Source organism: Prionailurus bengalensis, chromosome D1, assembly GCF_016509475.1.
Source record: "Prionailurus bengalensis isolate Pbe53 chromosome D1, Fcat_Pben_1.1_paternal_pri, whole genome shotgun sequence".
NCBI lineage: Eukaryota > Metazoa > Chordata > Mammalia > Carnivora > Felidae > Prionailurus > Prionailurus bengalensis.
The window spans coordinates 17,244,105-17,266,930 of NC_057346.1; the positions used below are offsets into that span (position 1 = coordinate 17,244,105).

Here is a 22,826-nt window from a genome sequence, read left to right on the forward strand (position 1 = left end):
CTGAGGAGCCAGTAGGCAGCAGGAAGTCGGAGAGAAGGAACTTCAGGAAGCCTGATATTTGCTAAATGTCCCAAGGGGATGGGCCCCAGCTTAAAACTCATTAGAAAAAAAACACAGCAAAGCGCCTGAGTTTGAGGAGTTTGGTGCTCCGTGGCAATTCCTGCTGGAGCCTTCTTAATTTCCTTGGTAAGTCAGATTGCTTTGATGACTGCCTTAGAGGAAGCGCCATTCTGATAAGGGATGTCTGGTTGTGTATCTGTGTGGGGATTTTCCACAGGAAAACGAGCTGGTGATGCCAGGGCCCACAAAGGAGAAGACGAACACCTGTGTGTGTGTGTGTGTGTGTGTGTGCGCGCGCGTGTGCGCGTGGGTGCGTGAACGTGTGTGTCCTTTTCCAATCCCAGTTGGGAAGGTAGGAAGGGAGCCTAGGCACTTGCTTTTGAGCCTCTTGGATCGGAGAGCTGGGTAGGATCGGGTTGGGACTATTGTTTGGGGCTCAAAGAAAGCACAGATACTTTGAGTGTTGCTGTTTCAAAGCGTGGGCATGTGGGGAGCCATATGTAAGAAAACCTCTCTTTCTGCCGATCTGTGTTCCACTATTCCACTATTCCCCCACCGGCGGGAGTTCTTCCTAGTGGGACTTGGGGAAGGTAAAGTTTTCATTTCTTTCCTTCATGAACTTCTTCATTCATTTTTTAAAAATTGATTTATTCATTAATTCAACCCTGACTTATTGACTATTCAGCCTGAGTCACTATAATTGGCATTGGGTCAGAAAATGGGAAAGTCTTAGCTCTAAGAGTGATGTTCGACCTGTTGGGATGAGCACTGGGTGTTCCACTATTCCACTATCCCACCGATACTGTGTTCCACATCCTGCTTAGAGCCCGCTGCACTTGGAAAGCCTTCTCTCTCACCCTTACTCCTGGTACGACCAGTCCCTGCTTTCAGCCAGATTTGTGTCACTGGACCGAGGATAGATGCTCACACTCCAGCATCTAGAGCAACCTCACTTCTCTGGGCCTCGGTTCCATCATCCCTGCATCAGAGAGGATGAGGGCAAGCCTGACTCTTGGGGTGTCCTGGTCCTAAGTCTCCACAGGGAGCATAAGGGTGGGCGGGGCAGACAGGGTAAGCAGACAGCCCTGATATCTGCAAACATTTGTTATCCACAGGATGTTATGATCTGCCCTTTTCATGCATGGCCTCCTTCAATTTCACAATCCTATCAAGTCAGGAACTACTCATATCCCTATTTTGGCAGAGGAGGAATTGGAGGCTTCCAAGGTGTCAAATGAGTTGCCCAAGTTTGGTGTGGCAGGCAGTGGCAGAGCTGAGTGGGAGATCACCACCTGGCCTGGGCAGGGGGCCTGGCCAGAATCGGGGCAGGGGGCCAGGCAGAGCTGTGGCCATTCTCCAGGCGTTAGCAGGGACTCTAGAGGTCACCTTGCCTCACAGATCTCTCGCTCTGCTGCCCCTGTGTTCTCTCGTTCTCCTAGCCTTGGAAACTCCAGGGATCAGAATTGCACACCACCTTTTCTCTAGGTCAAGGACTGAAAAATTAAATTCCTAAGGGCCAGGCGGTGATCACGCGAAGTGGCACATGGCTGGAGTAAGTACAAATGTCAACTGTAGCCCCTAAGGGGAAGATCTTGCTTTTCGGGAGCTCCTCAGCTCCAGCTGGCTCTTACCTCCTGGCATCAGGGCTCAGTGTCGTCAGAACCTCCGATCCTTCAAGAGGAGCTAAAACCTCTCGACTCTTAAAAGGTGGTTCAAACCTGTTCTGAGCAGTATCTTAAAATAAGTCAATAAACAGACAACATGCATTTAAAGATAGAATGGAGCTCTGTCAGGTGGTGGAAGTCTGATCGCACCCCTGCCTTGCTCCGGGCAGGCTCGTCGTTGGTGAGTTTTCCATGTGGTGGGATAGAAGTCTCTCTGAGGAGTCTTCTTCCTTACACCTTCTCCCTTCCCCCTCGCCCCAGCACACGTCAGCACATTCCAGGAGTGGAGCAGACATTGACAGGAATGAGTCCCAATTTCTGCTCTGTTGGAGGAGTTTTCTCCCTGGACTTTGGATAATAACGTGAGCTGACACCGTGCTGGCAACAGCAATCCCTTGAATTCTCATCCTTCACTCTCAAGTTTCTGTGAGAAGTTTGGAGACGTGGTAGCTGGGGCAAAATGAATGTCCAACAGACATTCAAAGATGACCAACACACGGGGGAATAAGAGACCATGAGCAAGAACCAGGAGAAACAGAGGCAACACAGAGTCACACGGACTCCAGATGTTGAAAGTATTGTCAAAGACTATAAAACAGTTGTACTTACAGTGTTCAAAGAAATAAAAATCCAGCTCGAACACTTCAGCAGAGAATTGGAAACCATAAAGCATACAACATTTTTGAAAAAGGAATTCTAGAATGACAAATTCAACATCTGAAATTAAGAACCTGATGGATGGGTTTAATGACAGATTAGATACAGCTAAGAAGAGAATGAATCAATTGGAATTTAAGTCAGAGGAAATGGTTTAGAATATAGCACGGAGGGGCAGAAAGATAGAGGTACAGAAAGGACAACCAAAGAACAGGGGCACAAAGTGACAAGCTCTAATATATGTCTCCCTGGTGTCTCAGAAGGACATGGGGAAGAGGAGAGAGGGAACACAGAAGAAATGTTTGGATTATCCATTACTGAGGAGAGACATCAGCCTGTAGATTCAAGAAGGCTCCAGAGACAGCTGGTTTGTACCAGACACAGGAGGGCTCAGTCACTCGCTCAGAGGGCTCGGGAACCAATACATGGCAAATCCCTGAGCCTAGATGGGAATGGGGCCCAAGGACCGCCCCCACCCCCCACCCGTGGGAGTGCTTCCTAGTGGGACTTGGGGAAAGTAAAGTTTTCGTTTGTTTCCTTCATGAACTTCTTCATTCATCCATTTTTAAAAAATTGACTTATTCATTAATTCAATCCTGATTTATTGACTGCTCCGCCTGAGTCACTATAATTTGGCATTGGGTCAGAAAATGGGAAAGTCTTAGCTTTCAGAGTGATGTCCGACCTGTTGGGATGAGCACTGGGTGTTGTATGGAGACCAGTTTGACAATAAATTTCATGTTAAAAAAAAAAGAGTGATGTTCGTGCTTGGATGAAGCAAGATGTTTAAGGCAATTAGCGTCTGGGTCCCGGAAGAAAGATGGCTCCTGGAGGTCTATGATGATGGGGATCAGAGGCTGGTTTTGGGAAGAGAGGCAGTGCTATGGGAAATAATCCAAACTAGTGCCTAGGAAGTTTTTGGACCATCTGTGAAGACAGGAGTTATTTCAGGAAGAGATAATTTGGGCCCCAAATAAATTCTTTGATACTGTGGGTGAAATTTGTAGGGTTTTTGAGAACCCGACCAACTTAATGTTATTTGCAGTGTATTTATTCTCCTTTGTCGGTAAAATTTGTTGTAACCTAAGGAGCCTGTGTAAACTCTACTAAAAGGAAGAAATGGGTTTGCGTGCTGGTGTGACCCATGGAGGAAGGAGGCCCTGAAGCCACCCCTCAGACGTACTGGTGGCAGTGAGCACGAGCGGGGGCAAGCCACGGTAACCCTTTCGGGGGGCAAGGCAGGACTATTTGAACAGCTCTCCCACCTGGAGGTTTGGGAAGGCTGAGAGCACTTAAGCCACATGCAGACCTGAACACTGGCTCCCTCTATGGCTCTCAACTCTTTTGGGGTCACAGGCCACTTTGTGAACATGACAAAGCCCAGTCTCAGAAAAGTGCACACACAGGCAACATTCCCTGTGCAACTTCAGGGGATTCGTGGATTCAAGTCAGAAGTCCTTTGGTCTATCCACTCCTTCATCGTAATTTGGGGAAACGGGGGTCTACCTTGGGGAAGGGATTTGTCCAAATTCACACAGAGAGTGGCAGAGCGGGGACTCTATCCCAAGCGTCCGGACCTTGGTCTGGTGCTGGTCCTGACTGACCCCCCAGCAACCTCCAGGCTGTGCAGGGTGGCACTGTACGTGTAGGGGGGGGCAGCTCTCTCTCTCTCTCTCTCTCTCTCTTTCTCATGGCATTGTGGGGGGGTGGGCAGGGAGCTTGTCTGATTGCTTGGGGTGGAATCAGGGTCATGGGAGGGGTCTTGGAGGTCAGTACTAGCTGCTTCTTTTTTTTTTTTAATTTTAAAAATGTTTATTTACGAGAGAGACAGACAGACAGAGTGTGAGTAGGGAAGGGGCAGAGAGAGAGAGAGGGAGACACAGAATCCAAAGCAGGATCCTGGCTCTAAGATGTCAGCACAGACCCCGATGGGGGGGCTCAAACCCACGGACCGCGAGATCATGACCTGAGCCGAAGTCGGACACTTAACCGACCGAGCCACCCAGGCGCCCCAGTACAAGTCGCTTCTTAACCCAGAAGGCACTGGGCAGGAGCAAAGCTCATGGATAGAATGACATGGTGATTTAAGTGTTACCAGAGGAAGGGATTCCTACAGTCTGTTCTCTCCTCTCTCATATCAGTCTCTGGAGCGACCCAGTGCTCTGGAAACAGCTCGAAATTCCCAGGGTGACCTCTGCCTGGGCTCCGCCTTCCTCGAATCCACCAGAGCACCGCTTGGAGCCTGACTCCAGCCTCATGGGGCTAATTCCCGTCTGTTTTTCTCTCCTCTCTCTGCTGTATTTCCCTCCCTCTCGCCTTCTTCCCCCTCCGCTGCAGGGACAGAGGAGGGAGGGCACAAGCACCACGCACTAAATTCTCATTTTCTTTCAAGAAAAAATTATGATTATTGAAGATTTAATCTTTGAGTCTAAAAATACCTCCATGCAAATGCCTCTGTTCCCCCAATCCTCTTTCCTCCCCTCCCGTTATCGTTCCCTTTGTTAATCGGGCCCGGTGAGAGTTGCACTGGGGCCAGGTGTGGACGCCCCTGGTATCTCCACAGCAAAGCCGAGAAGTGGGGGGCCTGGAGGGTTGTGGGGAGGTGCGGTCAGCGCTAGTGAGGCTGCAGGAGAGGGGTGCTGGGGTCTGTGATGTGTGCTGCTTGCTCTAGTCCTTGTACGCTGTGGGTGGGGCAGTGAACCAGCCTCAGCCTCTCCCTCCCGAATCGGTGAGCAGTTTCCAAAAACACCGAAGCTCTGAGGCAGACTTCTCCTCTTCCCGGCGAATGTGTGATTTGGAGCCTATTGATTCCATTTGCCAGAGCATTTTCCTTAAATATTTTTTGAGTCTAATGCACACCGTCCGTGCGCCCGTAATGGCCCTAGCTAGCCTTGTTTTTCTGCGAAACCAATAAAGCAATTTGGACGAGCTGAAATTGAACTCAGAGGCATCAGGAGAGGGTAGCTGGAGATGTGGGCAGGGAGAGAGGAATGGGCTCGAGGTAGAGGAAGGGCCAGGAGGGGGGGAGAGGCAGGACTGAGGATACAGACGGAGGATCCCCTGTGGATACAGATAGATGGGCAAGAACGGAAAAGTGGAAGGAAATTAGACAAGGAAGGGGATAAGGAAACACAGCAGGGAAAGAGGGAGAAAGGAAGGCAGAGGAAAGATGAAAAAAGGTATTATGACCAGCTTGCAATTTTGTGTGACCTTGGGGACTGGGTGAGTTAAGTCCACGGATGACTCAAATTACTGCGGAGTTTCCAGTTCTAATCTCTTCCGGCTCTCAGGCAACCTTTCATGAAAAAGCAAAATGGACATGTGTTGGACAGTGCTGTCTGCTCCTCCAGCATCCGGTCACCCCTCTTTCACTGTGTACAGCCTGTCACTCGGGTAGGACGGAACTCCTGAGTTGGTAGGGACCAACTGGCTTAAGCCAACCACAGTATTCCTGCCCCCACCCTCACCCCAGGATTGGCTGAGGAACAGGCATGCCACCCAGGACCACGCCCACCAATGCATAGCATTCTCCTGGCCTTGGTGATTGGCTCAAGGGCTATCTTGTCATTGAAGTGGGTCCAATCAGAGAGAAAGTTGGAAGTTTCGTTAAAAAGTAGGGTGGGAAAAGCCTTTTATCTCCTCCTGGTTTATGAAAAGGGAAGCACGGCATCCCAGAGCTGTTGGCAACCATTTCACCACCATGAAGGGATTCAGTCTGGGAATGAAGCTGCTATATTAGGAGGGCAGAGTGGAAGGAATCCCAAAGAGATGGACATCCCATGGGCCATCACAGACCTCTGGATCAAACTCGTCCTGGAGGCAACATTCCCTCTGGACACTCCAATAACCCGAGCCTGTAGCTCCTTATTGGTTCAGTGACTTTGAGCTGGATTGTCTGTTACATAGAGTTGAAAGTATACTAACCAATGTAACAACTGAATTTGATCCCTTCTGTTCTTCCAACTCATGAAAAGAATAGAGACTCCACCTCCTGGATGATCAGGTCCTTCCTACCCAGCAAGGGAAACGCATCCTCTCCTGATGAGCCCTAAGAGCAGCTTTCGGCTGCAAGTACAGGTTCCCCAGCTTGGCAACCCAGACTCACCTTCCACTGCCTCCCTCTGTGTCCCCCACTGCTAGCCAGACTCAGCCCCTCGCCATTCTCTGAGCGTGCCCACACCTCTCCTTAGCTGCACGCCTGCTTTTAGATGTCCTCTTTGCTTACAACGCCCCCCCTCACTTTGGTCTGTTTGTGTGTCACTCATTTTTCAAGCCCTGCTTCCGGGCCACCCACAGAGCCTTCCCTGACTTTAACAAACCATTGGACCCATTCCTGGTAAGGCTTCATCAGAATCTACACGAAGTAGGAAGTGGGAAGTGGCCAGGGAGATCGTGTGGCTTGAAAAATCATAACCCGCGAGCGGGCCTAGCGTTTCTGTACATAAAACCGCCGAGAGTGAAGTTGAAAAACTGTTCTTGACTGGTGGAATTATATGGTAGGTAGCAAGAGAAAGCATTGTTGGGGTCACGGGTTAAAAATTATGTTGAGAACTAGCAGGCTAATTGATGAGTCTTCTTTCTTGGTTGACCTTCCAAGGGCCTTCGTACCTTTCTTGTGACACTCTCTGGGTCCTGCCTTAGGTTGCAGTTATTTGTATATTGACCTCGTTCCCCTGCTGGGTCATAGACCCGTTGGCTGCCCGGGACCCTGGGATGTCGCGGGCCGCAGAGATTCACCACTTCTCCATGGAGATGCACACCAGCGATGGGGTTCACCTATACAGTGCGGTTCCAAGATTATTTTTAAAAATCTGGCTTGGAGAGCTGTTGCCCCTCACCTTTCTTTTCTACTCAGGAAAATGCAGAAGGAAAGGAATGACTTGGAGCAAAGAGGTCATCGCATGGCTTTTTAAAGACCTTAGTAAACTGTGGTCTTGGCCGCCTCGTCTGTAGAGATAAAACGCTCTTCTCCATTTACGAAGCAACTCTTTACATTTTAAGAACAAAGCTTGGAGGTCTGCGCGTGCACAGAGGTTAGCACGGGGTGCGGTGGGGAGACATACAAGAGGGACCTCCCTGCCCCATAGGAGGGAGACAAGGAAGGCTCTCTGGGCTCTGTAGGAGGGGCACAGGGAGCCGTGAGCATCCCCCATTCTCCACGTCGCTCTCCCTGGGGTCAAATCCAGAGCAGGATGGGTGACGGAGAGATGTTCCTGAGAAAGTGTGGGGAGCCTGAAAATACCAGGGTTCATGCCCTGCTTTCCAAGTGCAGCCCGAGGAGAGGACCAGCCTTCCAGAGTCTGGCTGCAGCTTCCATCCAGGGAGGTGTCCGGGGTGGGTTTGAGTCAGTGCTCCCGGTTGGGCGTCCTGTGTCCGGTAGAGGGTCTCAAAGCGGGGCGTTGCAGAAGTGCAGAAAGGATTGATGGTAGAAAGCCTGAGGTCGGGATGAGGTGGCCACATGCCTGGAGGTCATGGCAGCGGCCTGGGCCTTCATCGGGGAGTGCAGCTGGGATGTTAGGAAAGGTCAGGTGGGGCCAGCGGACACTTGGTTGAAACCAAGGACAGGTGGCCTGGAGGTTATCTCACGAGGCTGGCAATGACCCAGAGGACAGCAGGTGTGTACTAGGAGCCCCTCCCCCAAGGGCATCTAAGGAAGGAGGATGGAACGTGGAGGCTCTTTGAAGCAAAAGAAATGGTTCTAAAAGGGGCTTTGGTTCTTGATGGACTATTTACAAGAGAAAGTTTAAAGACTTAATTTTTTTATTATCTGTTTAATGTTTATTGATGTAAACATTTTTAATTTTATTTAATTTTTAACTTTGGATGTTTATTTTTGAGAGACAGAGACAGAGCGCACGCAGGGGAGGGGCAGAGAGAGAGGGAGACACAGAATCCAAGGCAGGTTCCAGGCTCTGAGCTGTCAGCACAGAGCCTGACTCGGAGCTTGAACTTGTGAATTGCGATGTCATGACCTGAGCCGAAGTCGGGCGCTGAGCCACCCAGGCGCCCCTCAAAAGAGAAAGTGTTAAAAGTAGTTACTACTTCCTGGTATGTTGATCTCTTCTACCGCCCCTCCGTCTCACCCCCCCACCCCCCAGCCCTCCAACTACCAACAAGAATGGAGAACGTGGATCAAGAAGCAATTGGGGCGGAGTAACAAAGTTACTTGGTTTTGCCCATTGAGTTGTTGTTATAAAACACCACACGTTGCTGCCGTAATCACAGTTTTGGGAAGAGATATGCAAGAGAAAGTCGGGGTGCTCAGGGAATGTGTGTTGAGAGATCTGACCTAGTTGGGGACATCAGAGAGGGCTGCCTGGAGGAGGTGAAACTGCCCGGAGTTAAAAGTGAAACTCCGGGGGCGGGGGTTTGGTAGGAGTTAGTGGGTTGCAAAAGGAAGGGAGTGTTCCAGGAAGCGGGTGTCCCTGGCTTCTTCACCCCATGTGAGGGCTCCACCACTCCCCTGGGGCCAGCTGCCTTAGTCAGTTGTCTCCGCCTCCTGGCCACAGCCTGGAGAAACGGGATGTCTCCCAAAGACCCAGGGGCCTGCTTGAAGGCCCTTTGCCAGAAAGGCGAGCAGGTGCAGAGAGAGCCTAGGTCTGAGCCTCTGGCCAAGCAGCCTGACTGCTTGTCCTCCTGGAGACTTTGGCCTCAGCGTCTCAGCCGGCCACAGCCCCCAGCACCCTGAGGGGGCTCCCGGGTGCCTTTGCTTTCTGCGCAGGGCTGGGGCCGGGCACCTCGCAGCCTCCACACCCCCTCTGCCAGTCCATATGCAGGGCTGCTCAGCCGGGAGCCGGTGCGTGGTGTTGGCTGCTCCACTTAATGGTCAGGGAAGGAGGCAATCGTGTACCCATCTGCCAGCTGGGAGCTTGTGTGGAGGAAACCCATTAGTGGCTGCTGCTCAGGTGCCAGCCTCAATTAGCCCGAGTAGGAACAAAAGGCAGCAGGCAGAGTGGAGCTAAGGCTTCCTTTCCACGGCCCCGGGGGGATAGATAGCGATTTGGGGGGGGGGGTGGCGGTCCGTGAATGAGACAAAGAGAAAGGCAGGTATTCAACCTTCTCCTTGCTCCTGGTTTGAAGGGAAATGTTCTAGATCAGAATCAAAACCACAGGACAGGAAGTTCTCTTTCACTGAAAGCATCTGGACCGAGGCTGAGAGCAAATGGACTGTCATTAAAGAGGTTAGAGGAGGGCTTACCAGGAAGCTGATTCTCAGAACGGTAGGGTAGGGGTGGGGTGGGAAGATGGCTGAGGCCTGGACTGGCCTCAAACCTTCAGGGGCCAGTCCTGCTAGTGAGCCTGGCTGGGAGAGCAGGGGGGAGGGAGTTCTGGAGAGGGAGCCGCCATGCTGATGCCTCGTGTAGGGTGTGTGGGAGTCAAAGCCATGGCCTAGGCTTTCCTGGAAGAACAGAGACCCCTAAACAGACCTTCCAGAGCCCCGTGGGCACGTTAGAAACAGCAGGCTGGGTCCTGGCTGCTGGGGACTAATTTCCCCCTAGATTAGCATCCTTTTCAGGATGCCTACCCCTCATAGAAGGTCCAGGGACAGGGCTGCCAGACAAAACGTAGGATGCCTGGTTACATGGGAATTGCAGATAAGCAATAAATAATTGCTTAATGTAAGTCTATCCCAGCAATGTGTGGGACAGACTTATACTCAACCATTATTCATCCTTTATCTGAAATTCAAATCCCACTGGGTTTTTTGTGTTTCTATTTGCCAGATCTGGCAGACTTTTAAGGGGTTTTGTGTGTTTGGTTGGTTTTTTTTCCAGACAGTGATGTGAGGGTCTGCACCCAGTCTTAGGGAAGCAGGCAACAGTGTTCTGACTCCCAGTTCTCTCCCTGGGCCTATCCTGGGGGCATGTGGACTGTGGGATGTAACCCAGGACCCTGGCCGTGGTCAGCGTGGGGAAATGGCTTCATCAGCTATATGTTCTGAGCTCAGGCTGGCAAAGGAGGTTTGGGGGGAGGAGACGCTGAGGCAGGAGTAGGGGAGAGGCCCAGGCCCCTTCCCCAACCCGGCAGAAAGGGAGTCAGAGCACCTTTTGGATTCCTCCGGCTCCTTGCTGGGCGGCTCTCCCCTCCATTAGCTGGTCTGGCCTCCCTGAGTCGGAGAGAGAGGAGGTATTATTCCCAATCAGACTCCTTTTTACTCTGATGAGGGGAACACTCAGCATCTCTCACTGGGCTCTTATAAGCTCTTATAAGCAGTGGCGTTGGCCTTCCTGGCATGGGGGCCCTGGCCTCCAGCTTCTAAATCTTACTTCCTGGAAGCCCGGGAGCCTTGTGGAGCAGGAGTGAGACAGGATAAAAGGAAACATCAATATTCCAGTGCTCTGCCCCTGACACATTTCGAATGGGGAGCTGAGTGTTTCTGAGTGCCCTGGCTGGGGCACTCTGGAAACTTGTTCTTTCTCCTTGGCCCCCCATCTCCCTAGGGCAAAGGCTGCAATTCATGAAAATAGGCCGCGGGGCTGGAGACATGGGGTTGGAGTCGGGCAGCTCCTCATCAGGCCTCTGGAGGAGACCCCTCAAGAGGGCTGATGATGCCAGGAAATCACAGACCTGCAGAGTTCATTATACATCCCGTCGGGGTCTGCCCCAGACGCACTTAAACACATGTCTCTCCCTGGGGCCGCTCCCTACGGTTCATGCTCTGGGCTCTGGCCCATCTGGTTTTAAATGAACAAAACGATGGGACCGCAGAATCTTCCTCGGGAGAAGATTCTGGAGGCAAACCGCCCTCAGCAGGATAGGTTTGCTCCTGACCGCCAGCAGCCACTCTTTGTGATTTTCTTTCTTCTTCTTTTTTTTTTTTTTTTTGGATCCTACATATCCTTTCCTGTCCCCAACCTGGATAAGCCTCCGCTGCCTCTGGGCCAATTCCTAATCCCCAATTTCCTCCAAACTGCTAAAAATGGATGTCTTTTGCTGCAATTGTTTGAGGTTAGCTACACTTGGCTCCGGGGCCGCCCCTGCCCCTTCCACCCCACCTCCCTCAGCCCTCCGACCCCGGGCCTGTGGATGTTTCGGGTTTCCTGGGTGTGTCTGCCGTTCCCCTGGACTGCAAGTTCTCCCTGGAACACACCAGCCGCTTCCTTCTTTTTCCCTTTGTGCTCACCACACGGCTCCTTTCTCAGAGGGCGTTTGTCGTTCCTACAAGATGTCTTACGGTCTTTTGCCCATTTCCATATCCTAACTCAAATGGCCAGGTTGCTCCGGGCAGCCCCGGGGAGTCTCACTCACTCATCGTGACCACACGTTCTCCGAGAACCAGCCGATTGGAGGGGCCCTAGGTTTATCGACACTCAGGGTGGATCTGGATGGAACAGAGAAGTCAAATTCTAGCGGCCACCCCCACCCTTGTGTTGCCGATCCTGGGGCGTCAGCCTAAACCGGGTGCTACTGGAAATGCGTGGGCTACACAGAGCTTAACCGACTGAGCCACCCAGGCGCCCCGGGCTACAGAGAACCGTCTGGAGCTGACAAGTACACTCTGTAGGCAGTAGAAGCCCATGGCCACATACACTGATCAGCTGCTTGGGGTCTCGGGTGAGGCCTCAAAAGGGTATGTTCAAGCAGCAACTGCTGACCGATCCCTGGGTCACCTTTTGGGGAGGATGCCCAATTAGCTGCTGGCCTCTGGCTTTGCTATGTGGGGATGGAGTGTGCATTTGGGGCGGGAGCTAGAGGAGAGGCCAGGCCGTGCCCTGGCCTTAGCTCTCAGTTCCTCCCCCATGCAACACTTGCCGTTACCTCTAAGTGCGTCAGGAGCGCATATCAGTTCGAATGAGTGACAAATGATGACTGCCTGGGGCACCTGCAGATTTCTGCAGATCTCTGGGGATTCCAGTGCCCCACTTCCTTACTGTGTAATCTCGGGCACCCCTTCTTCCTCTGTTGTCTCTGCTAGGTCCAGGAGTCAGGCGGGCTTCAAGAGAAAATCCTCCCGTGCCTGGACACCCTCACCCACCTGCCCCCCCGAGACACGCCCCCACGCATGCCTCCCTCCCAGCCAGCCACCGCAGCCCCCAAGAGCCGCCTGCCAGTGCTGCTCTCCCCAGGTCCTTGTAGCCTTCTCCGGTTAAGGGCAGTGGGTGCCCTGGGGCCCTCATGAGGTCTCTCTGGAAGCATGGGACGTGGTGGCCCGTCCCTCCACTTAAAACGTCTTGTTGAATAAACGTGTCTTTTGATTCTCTTCTTCCTTCTGTGGCTGGACTCTCTCTTCTTGACTCTACTGTCTATCCCTTGTGCGCTCCAAGCATCAGACATCGTTTTATACCCATTTACTCATTTATTTATTCATTCGGCAGATAACCGAGGGTCACCGACGATGGGCACGTCCTCTTCTGGGGCCCGGCTGTAATGGTGAGCAGACCCCGGCTGTCACGGAGCTTACGTCTAGTGCGCGGGTGCGTGGGAGGAGTGTGGGAGGCGTGCAAGGAGCAAACTGATGTGCGTGAAAAACGCGGAGAGCCAACAGCATTAAAATGCAGCAGCGCGATAGGCTGCCGAGGGGCTGCTGTCGAGGGTGGTCGGGGAGGCCTCTCCACCGAGTGACACTCCCATGGAGAGCCACAGGGCGAGAAGGGTGAAACCTGGGGCCGTCAGGGCGCAGGAGGTTCTGAGACCAGAGACCAGCAAGTTCCAAGGCTTGGAGTGGGGAGCTGGGGAGGCCGTCAGAGAAGCAGAGAGAAGGCCAGAGTGGAGCAGGGCAAGGGGGCGGCAGGGAGGTGTGCTGAGCAGGGGGGTGCTCACACAGAGCTTTGCAAGCCGCGCGAGGGGTGGGCATTCGATCCTGGTGGGGAAGAAGAGGCACTGGAGGGTTTGCTGCTCTGTAGAAACGGGGTCTGGTCACTGCGGGGCGGGCAACGTGCTGTGGGAAACGGGGAGCGGGCAGGAGCAGGAAGGAAGCAGGCTGCTTCTGGAGAGACAGCCAAGGGGCTCCGAGCAGGTGGAGAGGAGAGGGCACCCGGGCCTGCCGGGCGAGGAGACAGGGCCCGCAGGCTGACCTGGGCGGCCTGGATGGCCTGGAGGTCGCGCAGGGGAGGGAAGATTTGGGACTTGCCGTAAGTCACAGGACAAGTGGCTAGGCCACTTGTGAGCCCAGAGGAGGGAGGGGGAGGCAGGCTGTTTCCGAGGGAGGGGTGTGGCCTCAGTCTATCTTCACCCTGAAAACTGGACGCACCTCCGGCCTGTCGCTTCATCCTCGCCATGCCCCTGACCTCCGCATTCGTCTCTCCAGCCACCCCTGGCCTTCTTGAAGCGCCTTGTCCACAAGACCCTCAAGTTCAACCTCCAGTGGCCGAGCAGGAAATCAGTTTGGGATCCACCTTCACTTCCTCCATCTGACCCCCCTTCCCACACCCAGGGAGTCCCCGCTTCCTATTTGAGCATCTAAGTGCTCCTGGGTTTTGAGCCCACTCCCCAGCTGCCCCGCCCACTCCCACCAATTCCCTCGCCGGGCCGCAGGCCAAGGGATTTCTTTTTTTTCAGAGCACAAGCCTGACCATGCCATTTTCCTTCTCAAAACTCATCAATGACTCTCCTTGACCTTCAGGACGGAGTCCAACTCTTCAGATTCCCTGCCCCATGCCTGACTCTCCATCCCCACTCCTCACCTCGCTTGTGGCCCACCGCGCCCCAGCCAAGCCCAGCGACACAAGTAACCTAAGCCAGCTGCCTTGTGCCTGCCGGACTTCGCCCAGGACCACGGCCCTTCCCCGGAGCTCTCCTCAACTAACTGTATGCCTCCCTCATGTTCCCATCCTATGTGCCTTTCAGCAATAAGCTCGGTTAAGAACCCCTTTTTCTGGTTTATGTTTATTTATTTTTCGAGCGAGGGGAGGGGCAGAGACAGAGGGAGACACAGAATCCGAAGCAGGCTCCAGGCTCTGAGCTGTCAGCACAGAGCCCGACGCGGGGCTCGAACCCACGAACCGTGAGATTATGACCTGAGCCGAAGTCGGACGCTCAACCGACTGAGCCACCCAGGCGCCCCAGGACCCCTTCTTAGAAGCCTTCCTGAAGCCTCCTCACCCTGTCCTAGGGAAAACCCAGCCCTGGGATAAGCTGAATGCGCCCCAAATCATGCATTAGAAGGGCTCTGGCTCCTATGTCACCGACCTCAGGTAACGGGGCGGGTAGAAACCCCCACCTCTCTTCCGCCTCCCTGGGCTCTCCACCATTCCACCAGCCAGCGAGGCTGACTAATTCTGACTCCTAAGTTCGTTCCAGGCAGCTTCTGTTTCTATTTTATAGATGAGGAAACTTGTTCTGCCCGCTGACACTTTCCACGGGTGCACACGCCCCCCACGGTCATGAAGCAATGATTTGCGCAGTTGAAAGATGTCTGCTTCCCTTTCTCGACTGAAGGTTGGGGAGAGCAGGACTGTGTCTGCCTGGGGGGGGGGGGTGGCGCATGTCTCAGGCACCCAGGAGCGCCTGAACGCCTACGCAGGCATGCTGTGTTTTCTGGATGAGCACGCATGCCTTTCACAGGCTTGTTGCACCTCTGAGTCCCTTAATGAACTCTCCAGGCTCCTGCTTGTCCTCCTGCCTGTCACCCCTCACCCAGTTACCGGTCTCTTAATGCTTCGGCATCAGCCCAAATGCCCCCTCCTCCGGGCCGTCCTCCTTGACTTTCCAGTTAAGTCAGCTCTGGTTATACGCACCACAGCGCTGTATCATTTTCTGTCCTTGCCCTTAGCTGAGAGGACTTGTAAATACCCCCTTCTCTGACTGTTTGCTCACGTCTGTCTTCACTAGGCTGCGAGCTTCATGAGTCCAGGCACTGTGAGTGTTTGGTCACCCTGCGCTCTCAATGCCTGGCACAGTGCCTGGAGCACGGCAGGTGCTGAATAAATATTTGGTGAGCGAGTGGACAATCGAGAATAATGGATGAGGAAGGGCTTTGAAAACTGTAAAGTTCTGGGGCGCCGGGGTGGCTTAGTCGGTGAAGCACCTGACTCTTGATTTTGGCTCGGGTCACAGTCTCACAGTTAGTGAGTTGGAGCCCCGCATCAGGCTCTGTGCTGACAGTGTGGAGCTGCTTGGGATTCTCTGTCTCCCTCTCTCTCCGTCCTTCCCCTGCTCTCTCTCTCTGACTCTCAAAAATAAATAAAATAAACTCTAAAGTTCTACTGCTGTTTCCCAACCTTTCTTAGGCCCCCTGTCTATAACACTGGCCCTACATGGGGGTGATTCTTAAATTTGTAGGGATGGGAAGACATAGATGGCAGTCTCTTGGCAGGCAGGTGTAATTTAGACATGACCCAAAGTAAATCCGATACCTTCCCCTCCCTTGCACACACACATACAGAGCTGGGCACGCGTGCACAGGCACACACCTGGGCTCTCTCTGTCACACCCAGAGGCATGGGATCTTCCCGGGTTTGTGTGGTGCTGTGTGGCAATATGTTCTGTACGTGTGTATTACTTTCTGCGGGCTGATCTTACATTGTCAGCTCCCAGAGAGAAGGAACTGGTGCCTACGAGAGTCTCTGTAAGGCTGTGAGTACTTAAAGGAAGTAGACACTGAATCCGTGACCAGCTAGTAAATTGCGTTCAAAGCCTTTTTCCGTGGAAGGCAGGCAGGGAGAGTATGGATGTTACCTTGGTAGCGGACGGGGGAAGTGTTCAAGGACTTCGGTCTCTGGAGGGATCACTCCAGGAAGGCCGAGCGGAGGAGGTGAATGCCCTCGGCACTCTCCACCTTGCCTCTGTGTGGGGGACAAGTGCAGATGTGGCCGCGGCTGTGTCCCCCTCCCGGAGGTCCTGATGTTGGACGATCCCTCGACATCGCGGCTCCGTTTCCCTTCCTTCCGGAGCTGGAACTCGTCCAGCGGCCTCCCTGGCAGATTTCACACCGTCAGCATCAGAAAGGGCCTCGAACACTGAGGTTGTTCCCCAACTCAGCGTGAACTCTTCCAGAGATGGGGAGCTCACTACTTTGCGGGGCAGCCCCTCCCACTGGTGGCAGCTCGTGGTCATTTCTCCTTTTCCTGAGCCAGCCGTGCCTCCTGGCCACCAGCACGTCTCTCTGAGAACCTGCATCTGTCTCCCTCTTAGAGGAAGAAGGGGGTTACTCAGCGGGGTGGCCAGCAGCTGGAGGTGACTGTGTGCGGTGCCTCCCTCCCCACTCCCCACTCCCACAGTAGGGGGGTTCCTCCTCTGTGCTCCCTCAGGCCCCGTGGTCCCTCACCCAGCTATGACTTAACCTAAATGTGCATCACCCAGAGGATGGGTACATTTGATTGCTGGGGAAAACGGCTTTTTCTCTTATGCCTTTCAGAAAGTAAGTCATGATTGGTCTAAAAATAGCCTGTGGAAATCAGAAGAAACAAACACACGCACACAAAAATGATACTAAAAATCCAGAGTACCTAATTATAGGAGAAAGGAAATGGTTTGGCAGTGATGTTTTCATATTTTCTCTGAATCAAACATTGTGCAGGGAGAGTGAAATACATTAAGCATTGTTAATAAATTTTCCTACCCAGAGACTCAAAAATCCCTCTGTCAAGCTATTTACAACCTCCATGGGCATTCCTGAGTTTGTGGTATTTAGACTTGCTTGCCTCTCTGCTTTTTCCCCAGGCAGCCTCTGCTCACCACCATAAACCTCACAACACGCATAATCAATCAGGCAGCCTGTCACAGTTGCTCAGTCCAGACACTGAGCAAGCACCTTGGGTGAAGAAAGCTCCGTAGAGGGCACTGAGTAAAAATTATCGACTGGATGGTTCATGAGTCTATAGGAAAAAAAAAAAAAAGGAGAGATCACTAGGAATCATCCTGGGTTCACCAAGCACAAGTCCAGCCCAAACAACCTCCTTTCTCCAGGCCGATCGGTTTTCTAGACTGGTAGATATGGCGTGTGCTATGAACGTCGCATACGTGGATTCCAGCAAGGCCTTTTGTAAAGACTTTGATGTAATCCTCGGGGACAAGATGGAAAACTGTGGATTAGACAGTAATAGAGTTAGATGGATTAGCAGGCAGAGTGCAAAGTGAGCCAACGATGGGGGGAAGCTGCCAGGAGAGCTAATGCAATCTTGGACGATATCAATCGAAGCACAGAGCCCAGAAGAGGGGAGATCGCGGCGTGTGCCTCTGTGCTTGGCAGTGGCCAGACCACATCTGGAGCATCGCATTTCATCCTGGGAGCCATAGTTGAGCGAGGACGTTGACAAATGGGATGGCATTTGGAGCCGGGGGGGCGGGGATGCCCCAGGGCCTACACGCTACGCCACGTGAGCGGTGGTTGAGGGAGCTGGGGACCTGAAACCTGGAAGAGAGAACATCTAAGTGGATCCTGACAGCTGTTTTCAAATATTTAAAGGTCTGCTGTGGAAGACAGAGCGGAAATATCGGATGCAGTGTCAGAAACACAGCACTTGACTGCAAGGTGGATTTCGGTTTGGTCCGTAGCACGTCGACAAGAAGGGCGCAACTCTGAGCCGTGAAAGGGGGTTTTCTGCGCTTGGCCACCTGCGTGGGTTTCCTTCCCTGGAGCAAGACCGGAATGTGGGGCTTGGTCTGTGGACCCTCTTCATTTCTCTGGCTCACCAAAAACACACCAAGCCCTGTGCCGAGCCTGGAGGAGGATGGACGGACACACGGGTGCCTAGGACATTGGCCTTGCCCTCCGGGGCTTACGTTTGAGTCGGAGAGATAAACACAGAAGCAGCTACTGTTCACACAAGGATTTCCCTGCAGTTTAGCAGGAGGAGGCTTCCTGTTCAGCTGCTAACTCGCTGTGTGACTGGGACAGATTATAGTACTTCTCTGTGCTGCAGGTGGGTCCTAGGTGGATCCTAGGGCTGGTCTTCTGCCTTTGCAGCGGGCGCTAAGCAGCTGGGAAATTTGTGTAAAAAGGCAGGCTTCTGCCCCCCCCCCCCCCCCCCGATGCAGTGGTTCCGGGGTGGCCAGGTGATTCCAATGCTGGGGACGCACGGATCACTGACAAATACTGGCGGAATTAGGAAATAACGTGGCCCCTAGAAGAAGCGTCAGTTTTCTGCTGAGAGTTGGGCTGGAAGGGAGTCCAACCAGGAGGCCGTGGCCCTGAGCGGAGGAGGAAGGAACGCCAGCCAGCCTTAGGGCAGTGAGAACCGGCACACAAGGACGGTTCTCAGTGGAGACACAGAAGTGGCAAGTCTCGCCGGGTGGGACGAAGGGGGAGACACGTTCAGACGACTCTCCGGAATAAAGCTTTATATTTGTTTCGCAGATAGCCTGCCCTTGAGGCTTGGGATGGTGAGTGGCCACGGTCTCTGGACTGTAGCTTCTGACCACTGGCCTGGCAGCCCGAGGGTGTGCTGGGCCTGGTGTGCAGAGGGCGGTCCCTGCTCTTAAGCTCCCTGGAAGAGGGACAGGTGTGTGTCCCGCCCCCCCACCCCCGGAACCCAGAAATGGAGGCCCCTGGGGGAAAGGATCCTAGCCGCTGGGTGCTTGCCCATGGCAGATCCTGTGGTCCCCTCCCCCCTCCACTGCCCTTCTCCCTCTCTCCCCTCCGTGCCTTCTTCCCCTTCCTCCTCCAGGCAGCAGGGCCAGGGAAATAATGAGGTTGCCCAACTGGCGGTGCACGCGCCATCAGGGTATAGAATGAAGACGGATGACTGTAGCTAAGAGACAATTTGAAAAGGGATAAATACAGGCAACAAGTTATTCACCACAGCAATTTGTAAAGAGCGTTAAAAACCTGCAGATGGGTTGTTTCACATCATCTCCTTTTCCATTTGCAGGCTGACAGGCCCGTGTAAACGACAGTGATGGATGGCCTTGGGCCGGGCCCCTTAATCTACAGCTCTGCCATTGATTAGTTTGGCTCGCGCCGCACCCCCGGGGTGGTGGACGTGACCCGTCTCCTAGAATGGAGGGCCCAAGCAGGGCAGTTGGACTTGGAGGGGACTCCATGGGGGAGAAGGCAGAGAGGCTGGCGAGAGGAGTGGGGGGTGTGGGTGGGGAGCAGGGAGGCCCCCGAGGGCTTGGCCCTGGAGACCTGGAGGTTGGCCGAAGGGCAGCCGGAGGTTTCTGGGGTGTTCGGTGGATTGGAGGCAGAGGTAGGGGGTGAGAGCACAAGCAGAGGTCGGGAACCTGGAGTCCAGTCCTCCAGCCCAGCCTCCATCAGAGGCCGGGTCCCCTCACGGCCTCGTCGCACTGCCTGGTACTGACTGGTGATGAGCAGAGCTCTTTCGTGAAGTGCTTTCGGACTCTGTATCCCAAGTGCCTAACTAAGTGCCTCTGTACGAATGAATCCGCAGGTAGCGTTTCCCTCTGTTATAAGTGGGAGGCTGGAGATCCCACGGATGAGGGGTCGTAGTCGGCTCAGGTGGTGAAGGATAGGCTGATCCCAGGCTGAGTTAGGATGTCCAAAGCGAACAGAGTGTAGGCAGAAGGCCCCTCGAGATGGTACAGAGGCAGGAAGGGCGCAGGCAGGCCTGCTGCTGTGGAGGGGATCAAAAGATTACAAGGCATCAAAGACTACAAATTTAGGGCAAGGTGAGAATGCGCGATTCCCCGCAGTGCCTAAGAAACTAGGGAAAGAAGAGAGATTTGGGGAAGGGCTGTGGCGCTCTACTGGAAAAAGCATTAGGGCAGGATTTGGGGGGGCTTTGGTCTTGCCTCTGCTCCCATACGACTCACCGTAGGGTGCGGGGCAATGGCGGGAGCCTCCCTGGGCTTCTGCATTCCGAATTTAAAGAGAGAGGTGCGGAAAAGAGTAGCAGCTCATACCTGTAGTGTGTTTTGCCACGGGCAGAAGTGTTCTCGAGATCGCGGTCCCTTTTGATCCTCTTAATAACCCAGAGAGAGGCAGGAAGGCAAGCTTTGTTGTCCTCGTTTTAAAGCGGAACGAATTGAGGCTCAGAGAGGTTAAGTCACTTGGCCAAGGTCACACAGCTTACAAGCGTGAGCTCAGATTCAAGTCTCTGCCCCAGCTACACCGCATGGCTCCGTGGCATGTGGGACTTGGGCACTTTAGAGAGAAGCAGGCCTACTGAAGGGCACATCAGTCAGATTTGAAACAAACCCTCATCCAATTTTGAAGCTTTAGAGCAAAATATGCTTTTCTAAAAACTGGGCAATCCTTGCCTGCTGGTCCAGGAGTCTGAGAGCCCCTGAGATCCCCCAGTTTTGCCGGAAGGATGATGAGAATACATATCAGGACTGGTTTCCTTAGAAACTGGCTGACCTCAGAATGAGGTGGCCAGTTCTGGGGGCTGGCATCCTTCCTGACTGCTCCGGATCCAAAGCCTCACCATCCATGCGAGTCTGGTTCAGGGCCCACCTCCTCCCTGAAGGCCTCCTTGATAACCACACCGCAAGGAGGACTCTGTCTGCTGGGCGCTCAGGGTGCGTGATCATATATTGCCTTTGTATCGCCAGTTTGGGAGGGGGGGGAGTCTGCTGAGGAAATGGGGTTACCTTGTGGTTCTGTCGGAGAGAGCTGAAATCAAAGACCTTCTATAGTCCCCTGCCCTCCCCCAGGTGATGACCCCCCCCCCCCCCCCGCCCCCGAGTGAGTCAGAATTAAGGAGTTGAGACCTATCTGGGCAGCTAAGTACCTGTCTGTCCTCGGACTGGCCACTTTGCTGGACGTGGGTCTATGGTTCTTGCCTGTAAATTCGGACGCGACGGTCATAGAGAAAGATGGCCCAGGTCAGGGCCTCCCAGCCCTGGCCATCCATCAGAACGCTTGTGGGACTTCTGAAATCACAGAAATCTGGGCCTGCTTTCAGCCCTACTGAATCACAATCTCGGGGGAAGTGGCCCAGGCATCTGGACCTTTTCTTCCCAAGCTTCCCAGCTTGGCAAGGATGTCCAGCCAGGACTGGGAAACAATGACCTTTGCGGAAGATGGTAACAGCTGTCATGACCAGAGGCCTCACTGTATGCCAGGCACTGTGCTAAGCCCTGTGCTTACCACATTTAACCGACTACAACTTGGCTACTCCCTTTGGTCCCTAGGAAAAAGACTCCAAGGCAGGGATTAGTGCCCGGGAGGCTTTCTGGGGAGCACTCCCAGAGAACAACACCTGTAAGGCAGTGAGGGAAGAAGGATGGGGCAGGAGGAGAGGGTGACTGTGACGTACCTACAGTAAGACCCGAGCCACCCCCGGTGCTGAGGCCGAGATGGTCCTTCAGAGTTTTCTCGAGCGTAGGGAAGGGGGTTGTCCCTCTGTACCCCACATGGGCGAGTCTTTGGTTGCAGACTGCCTCTGGCGAAGGTGCCTAACCTTGGCGGGGGACAGCTCCTTTCTGCCAAGGACGTTCCTGGCGAGGGACTCAGGCGCGGCCGTGAGCAGGCAGTGTCCAGGCGGCGGGAGGGACTGAAGGCCTGGATTCTGGCGGTTGGAGTCTGGGCCGCCTCTGCTATCCCACAGTACCCGTTTATGCGAGCAGAGACTCAGAGGTTGACTTGTCTGAGGCCACGGTCTTGGTGTGGGATCCTAGGTCAACTCCAGATCACACAGTCTTTCCACATGGCTCAAAGCTACACAGTTACATTTAAAATATTTGCGTAAGATGTGGAACCTTAGCTCCATATCCCCATCTCCCACCCAAACGCATGAACACACACACACACACACACACACACACACACACACACAGAAAGAGCGTTTACCATGTTTGCCATCAAATGATTATTCGTTTACATTTTTCAGAGTAACGTGCTTTACCGTTCGGGCAATTGTCAGGCCAAAGTTAGGTCCTAACGACCCCACTGGAAGCCAACAGTTCCTTTGTCCCCACCGGTCTCTTTCTTCCAGGGACCCCCTCCCCGTGCCCTGGTCTGAGGGGCAGCCACACCAGGCCGGTCGGGTTGGCAGCTAACTCAGGTGCCCTGATTTGGCTCTCGATGGCAGCTGCCCGGCACCCTGGTTCCTCCTTTGCCAGCAGGCCCGACTTGGCTGGGTCTCAGCCCAAGATGGCGGGGACGGAGGCGGCGCTGTGCGCTCCCACTTGGTTCCAGGCCCCAGAAGGCAGAATGGGAAAGGCAGCAGCTGTGAGCAGAGGGAGGCGTCAGCCTGTGTGGTGCAGAAACACCGAAATAGACGCAGTGGCGGGGGCAAGGGAGGAGGAGGAAGTCTGAACGCTCACCTTGGGGACAGCCAGCTCCCAGGGGGCCCCGAAGGGGGAAGAGTTGGATTGCGGAGGGTACAGACGGGTGAGGAGCCCCTCTGTCCAGGGGAGCCCTGTTGGGACCCTCAAAAGCCCGAATACCTGTGCCCTGTCTGGTCACCTATTTACTTTCTCTCCATTTACTCACTTACCCCTCACGGACGCACTCCTGCGTCCCTTCAGACGCAGGCTTCGTGAGCATGGGGTCCAGTCTGTTTTAATGTCCCAGGCCTCCTCATCACTCAGCACAGTGTCTGGCCTGCAGCCCTGAATAAGTGTTTGTTGAATGAGTGACTCTCCTCCTTTACGTGTGCC

General features: G+C 53.8%; 1 long non-coding RNA gene across 1 annotated transcript; it reads left to right on the plus strand.

Moving 5' to 3' along the window:
- Positions 1 to 14,194, plus strand: LOC122483071. The gene is made up of 3 exons (XR_006297293.1): positions 1 to 186; positions 12,698 to 12,752; positions 13,945 to 14,194. It is a non-coding gene; the product is annotated as an uncharacterized LOC122483071 (long non-coding RNA).
- The last annotated feature ends 8,632 nt before the right edge of the window (positions 14,195 to 22,826 follow it).